Source organism: Myotis brandtii, unplaced genomic scaffold (assembly GCF_000412655.1).
Source record: "Myotis brandtii unplaced genomic scaffold, ASM41265v1 scaffold182, whole genome shotgun sequence".
Taxonomy (NCBI): domain Eukaryota; kingdom Metazoa; phylum Chordata; class Mammalia; order Chiroptera; family Vespertilionidae; genus Myotis; species Myotis brandtii.
Window position 1 is genome coordinate 2,784,723 of NW_005356751.1, and position 7,149 is coordinate 2,791,871.

Genomic DNA, 7,149 nt, shown 5'->3' on the forward strand with positions numbered 1-7,149 from the left:
CTTTCTCTGGGCTGGAGATGCAGAAATCCAGGAGCAAAGAAAGTGCCCCACAGAGCTTCAAGTCAATCTCACATGACCCACCCTGGCGGTGGGGGGTGTAGTCAGCAAGGGATTGTTTTAACCATAGTTGAGCCTACATTTGCCTGAGTAAGGCGCTTTTTATTTATTTATTTTTTTGGGGGGGGGATGGGTGAGAGAGGGAGAATAAAGGAGTGTAAGTACTTAGATCTGACATAAGGCCTCAATGGGGGAACCCTTTCTTGGATTCAAGTCTGCTTTAACTATAAGAGTTTATAAAATCTGGTCTCTTCCCTCCACACACTTCTGGGTAGGGCTTCTGTTAAACTCTGCCACACTATACATAAGTATTCTTTCTTAAAGTTCCATTGTTATAAGTATCTTGGGAGTAGGGGGTTGTCCCAAGCTCCCTTAAAGTGCAAACTGGACATGTCCTTGGGAAGAGAAAGGAGAAAGCAATGACTGACAGGGCCAACTGGTGTAGTTGGGGGATGTTTCTATATTGCACTTATTCTATTTCCTGAGGTACTTAGGCATGGCTTCAATTGAGGGATGCAAGTCAATAGGGTAAAGTGGGGATGCAGAAGGAACAGAAAAGAGGTAATTGTATTAAAAGTGAGCTTTTTCCCTCATAGCTTTGAGATACTAGAGGCCTAGTGCACAAAATTCATGCGGGGGCGGGGGTGGTCCCTCAGCCTGGCCTGCGCCCTCTTGCAGTCTGGAAGCCCTCAGGGGATGTCTGACATCCTTAGCGCTGCCTCGGAGGCGGGGGAGGCTCCTGCCACTGCTGCTGTGCTCACCAGCTGTTAGCCCGGCTTCTGGCTGAGTGGTGCTCCCCCTGTGGGAGCGCACTGACCACCAGGGGGCAGCTCCTGCGTTGAGTATCTGCCCCCTGGGGGTCAGTGCACGTCATAACAACCGGTTGTTCCACCGTTTGGTTGATTTGCGTATTAGCCTTTTATTATATAGATAAGATAATTGACATATATCATTGTATAAGTTTAAGGTGTATGTGGGGAAGCATGGGACTTGGTTGGAAAGTCTGTAAGGAGGATTCTCTGAAAGGTCAGAGGCCTCTTAGGGGGACCTTGCTGAAGGCAGCAAACCCTGCCTTGACTTTTCCAAAAAAGTCTGAGCCCCCAGGTGTTTTACTAGAATCTTTATGTTTAGACTTCAAAATGTCCTTGTTTGAAAGACACTACAGATGCAGGTGTTTTCTCAAGGATGCTTACCCTGCTGATTGTATCTAGAGGTTAATCAGATACAATATTCAAGCTGTTGTTACAATAAAAGCCTAAGGAGGCAGGTGAACAGGGCTTTTTTGGCTCCTTATGCCAACTAGCCCCTAAGCCAGTGATGGCGAACCTTTTGAGCTCGACGTGTCAGCATTTTGAAAAACCCTAACTTAACTCTGGTGCCGTGTCACATATAGAAATTTTTTGATATTTGCAACCATAGTAAAACAAAGACTTATATTTTTGATATTCATTTTATATATTTAAATGCCATTTAACAAAGAAAAATCAACCAAAAAAATGAGTTCGCGTGTCACCTCTGACACGCGTGTCATAGGTTCGCCATCACTGCCCTAAGGCTCTTTTTCACAGAAATGTGTGTCAGAGTAATCATTCATCTATCTTTCAGGGTCTGCTGGTCAGCTCCGGCAGGTGTACAACATGATGATTTAATATACATACATTTTGCAAAATGATTACCATAATAAGGTTAGTCAACACATCCATCACCTCACATAGTTACCTTTTTTGGTGTAGTGAAAACTTATAAGATCTACTCTCTTAGCAAGTTTCAACTATATAATACAGTGTTAACTATAGTTACCATGCTGTACATTAGATCACCAGAACGTACTCATCCTTCATAACTGGAAGTTTGTACCCTTTGTCACCTTTATTCACTCCCCTCACCACCACACCCCATCACCCCACCCCTGGCAAATAATCTACTCTGTTTCTATGAATTTGGTTTTTTTAGATTCCATATATAAGTGAGATCATGCAGTATTTGTCTTTCACTGTCTGACTTATTTCACTTAGCATAATGAAAAAGTCTGCAAAGCCAGTAAACTAGCATGTCACAACTAATTCTTTATCTCTTCCTAAGTTACTCAGGCTCCAAGTATCTGAGATCATCATTCCTGGAAATCTTTCTTCATACCATATAATCCCAGTGCAGGTAGAACTCATGACCCAATACACCTACTTCCTTTTTTCCTGTGCTCAACACTGAAGCAAAATAACATAAAAATAATAAATCTCTACCTCCTATCATATTAGGGGAATTTTTCATGAAATAAACTAATTTCCTCCCTCTTACCAGGTTGAGTCTCTGCAATTCACACAAAGGCTGAAGGATCTTTTTAGATCCTGCTAAGCTTGCAAATTTGCAAAAAAAAAAAAAAGTAGGTGGAGTTGTTTGTAGTCATTCTGGGTCCTTTTCCAGGTTTTCTGGTTGCTTCTACTGCATAAGCAACCATGTTTTACTAGTTGTGGGTGTGTTGCTACAAGAGGTGCAGCAAAGCATTTCTGTATTCTGAACTAATCCTATAAACAGAACCCTATTTCTCCCAGTTTAACCAAGTGATTTTGTTACTGGTCCTGAAAATATTAGGCAGGACCTGAAATAATCTGCCCTTCAAAAGCTGGCAGAAAAAAATCCAAAAATTGGGGTAACACTCTAGTCTTTCAGCAATGCTATGGAGAAACATTTGGTATATGGAGGGCAATATGGCAGTACTTATCAAAATTAAAAATACACATGAGACGTGCACTTCTAAACACAAATAAAAGTCACCTATTCAAGTTTCCTAACAATTTCAACAGACTTCCTGGACCTCATCCAATTCATTAATTTCTTCAGTCTACTTCAGAAATGTTCTGTTCATTTATCCTAAAAATATTGAGCACTGATTAAAAATGGCAGCAGAGTAAGTGGATGCTGCACGGACACGCTCCCAGGAACAAACTGGAATTACAAATACAATACAGAAAAACTTCCTGAATATCAATGGAAGACTGGCAGGAGAGAACCCCGATACCCGAGGACTGAAAGTGGAGACCGCATAGAGCAGTGATGGCGAACCTTTTGAGCTCGGCGTGTCAGCATTTTGAAAAACCCTAACTTAACTCTGGTGCCGTGTCACATATAGAAATTTTTTGATATTTGCAACCATAGTAAAACAAAGACATATTTTTGATATTTATTTTATATATTTAAATGCCATTTAACAAAGAAAAATCAACCAAAAAAATGAGTTCGCGTGTCACCTCTGACACGCGTGTCATAGGTTCGCCATCACTGGCATAGAGACTAGTAGGAGGGGCAGAGGTGCAAAAGGGCTGGCTGGGCACCCACAGACAGCAACTGAAGTTCTAGAGATATATCTCAGCTCTGGGGGGGGGGGGGCCACTGAGAACTCTGGGATTTAATCTCCAAGCTGGGCCCCCCAGCACAGAGCACTACAACTGAGAAGGATACCCACATAACACCTGGCTGTGAAAAGCAGCGGGGTTGCTGTCTGCCACCTGACACCACAGAAATACAAAGGATTGTAAGAAAATACTATGAACAACTATATGCAAACAAGCTGGAAAATGTGGATGAAATGGACAAATTCCTAGAAAAATACAATCTCCCAAAAGTGAATCAGTAGGAATCAGCAAACCTGAATAGGCCAGTAACAACTGATAAAATAGAAGCAGTAATCAAAAAAACTCCCAGCAAACAAAAGCCCAAGTCCACACAGCTTCACAGGGGAGTTTTACCAAACATTTAAAGAAGGACTAACACCTATACTCCTCAAACTATTTCAAAAAATCTAAGAGGAAGGAACACTTCCAAACTCTTTTTATGAGGCCAGCATTATCCTAATTCCAAAACCAGTAAAGACACTACAAAGAAAGAGAATTACAGGCCAATATCCATGATGATGATGGATGCTATAAGCCTCAACAAAATATTAGCAAATTGCATCCAGCAATATATTAAAAAGATTATATACCATGATCCAGTGGGATTTATTCTGGGGATACAAGGTTGGTACAATATTCCTAAATCAATAAATGTGATACATCACATAAACAAACTGAAAGACAAAAATCACATGATCATATCAATAGACACAGAAAAAGCATTAGACAAAACCCAACACCTATTTTTGGTAAAAACTCTCAGCAAAGTGGAAATAGAGGGAGCATACCTCAACATGATAAAGGCCATATATGACAAACCTACAGCCAACATCAGACTCAATGGGCAAAAACTAAAAGCATTTCCCCTAAGAACAGGAACAAGACAGGTATGTCCGCTTTCACCACTCTTATTCAACATAGTACTGTAAGTCCTAGTCACAGTGATCAGACAAGAAGAAATAAAAGGCATCCAAATTAAAAAGGAGGAAGTAAAATTTTCATTATTTGCAGATGACATGATATTGTACACAGAAAACCCTAAAGACCACCAAAAAACGACTAGATTTAATAAATGAATTAGGCAATGTAGCAGGATACAAAATCAACATCCAGAAATCTATGGCTTTTTTATACACCAATAATGAATTCTCAGAAAGCGAAATTAAACAAACAATCATATTTACTATTGCAACAGAAAAGATTAATACTTAGGAATAAACTTAACCAAGGAGGCAAAAGACCTATACTAGGAAAACTACAGGAGGTTGAAAAAAGAGATAGAAGATATAAACAAGTGGAAGACTATTCCGGGTTCATGGATTGGTAGAATCAACATCATTAAAATGTCCATACTACCCAAGGCAATCTACAGATACAATGCAATCCCTATTAGATACCAATGGCATATTTCACAGAATTAGAACAAATACTCCAAAAAATTTATATGGAATCAAAAAAGATCCCAAATAGCTGTAGCAATTTTGAGAAAGAAAAACAAAGTTGGAGGAATCACAATACCAGATTTCAAGTTATACTACAAAGCCACCATAAACAAAACAGCCTGGTACTGGCACAAGAACAGGCATATAGATCAGTGGAACAGAATAGAATCCAGAAATCGATTACGCTCAACTAATATTTGACAAAGGAGGCAAGAGCATACAGTGGAGTCAAGATAGTCTCTTCAATAAATGGTGGTGGGAAAACTGGACAGATACATGCAAAAAATGAAACTAGACCACCAACTTACACCATACACAAGAATAAACTCAAAATGGATAAAAGACTTAAGTGTAAGTCATGAAACCATAAAAATTCTAGAAGAAACCATAGGCAGCAAAATCTCAGACATCTCTCATAGCAATATGTTTACAGATACATCTCCTAAGGCAAAGGAAACTAAGGAGAAAATAAACAAATGGGACTACATCAAAATAAAAAGCTTCTGCACAGCAAAAGAAACCATCAACAAAATAACAAGAAAGCCCACTGCATGGGAGAACATATTTGCCAATGTTATCTCTGATAAGGGTTTAATCTCCAAAATTTATAGGGCACTCATACAACTTAACACAAAAAAGACAAACAGTCCAATTAAAAAATGGGCAAAGGACCTAAACAGACACTTCTCCAAAGAGGACATTTTAAATTCATTTATTAGATCTAATAGTTTTTTGGTGAAGTCTTTATGGGATAAGAGACATATGAAAAAATGCTCAAAGTCACTAATCATCCAAGAGATGCAAATCAAAACGACAATGAGGTACCATCACATACCTGTCAGAATGGCTACCATCAACAAATCAACAAATAACAAGTTCTGGCAAGGATGTGGAGAAAAGGGAACCTTAGTACACCACTGATGGGAATGCAGACTAGTGCAACCATTATGGAAAGCAGTATGGAGTTTCCTCAAAAAATTAAATATGGATCTGCCATTTGACTCAGTGATCCCACTTCTAGGAATATATTATAAGAAACCCAAAACAGAAAGAATGTATGCACCCCTATTTTCATAGCAGCACAATTTACAATTGCTAAGATCTGGAAACAGCTCAAAGACCCATCAGTAGATGAGTGGATAAAAAAGCTGTGGTACATTTATACCATGGCATACTATGCAGCAGTAAAAAAGAATATCTTACCCTTTGAGACAGCATGGAGGGACCTGGAGGGTATCATGCTAAGTGAAATAAGTCAGTCAGAGAAAGACAAGTATCACATGATTGCAATCATTATGTGGAATCTAAGTAACAAATTGATGAACTGAATGGATCCAGAGACATGGAAGCATGGAACAGAGTGTGCAATCTCAGAGGGAAGGTGGGTGGGTGGGAGATAATCAACCACAGACCTTGAAAGCATGTATGCATAACCCATGGACACAGACAATAGGGTGCTGAAGGTCTGGGGCGGAGAGGAAGGGGAACAGGGGCAGGCTGGAGGGAGTCAATGGATCATAATTAAGCATGATTTTAATTATGCTTTAATTATGTTCACTGTAAACAGTGAACACTATTACATAACATCCTGGTGTTTCCCAATGTAAAGGACCCATACCACTGGTGATGCTCAAGACGGTTCTAGGCAGTACATGAACAAAGCAGCGAACACCACATCAATGAGTTATTCCTTTTCTCTTTCAAGCCTTCAGATTCAAAGCACTTGGCTGGCAAGAGTATCTAGCTAGGCTTTAACAAATGGCTTTGTTTTCATTATACTAATTTTCACAGTTGCCATTTTCAAAGTCTTCTTACTGTCAGAGGTCTAAAACACAAAGGTTTGTCTGGACTACCCACACTCATAGAAGCAAAACAAACAGGAGTGCAGGCACTGCTACACACTTTCCAGGAATCCCTTGGTGATACATCACAAAAATCTAATGGTTTTTTCCCCTCAGGGCTTGCCTTACTTTGACTCAAATTCTCCATGGGTTTCTGCAAGAGATACTTGTTTTTCAGGGAATGGTGTAGTGTACTGTGCAAATTGAGTCAAGCTGATCTTCAGTGCTGGCTCTTTTTCTTGCTTTGAGTCTACAAAGTCAATTAACCAAATGAGGCTAAATTTGCTACCTTGAAATCTGAGGGAAATAACATAAGATGGCCAATGTAGAGCAGCTGACATGAAGTTTAATAGGTGCTCAATGAATGTTGATTCACTCCCTTTACTTCTCAGTGCCTCTGTCCTCAGTACTCTTATTTTC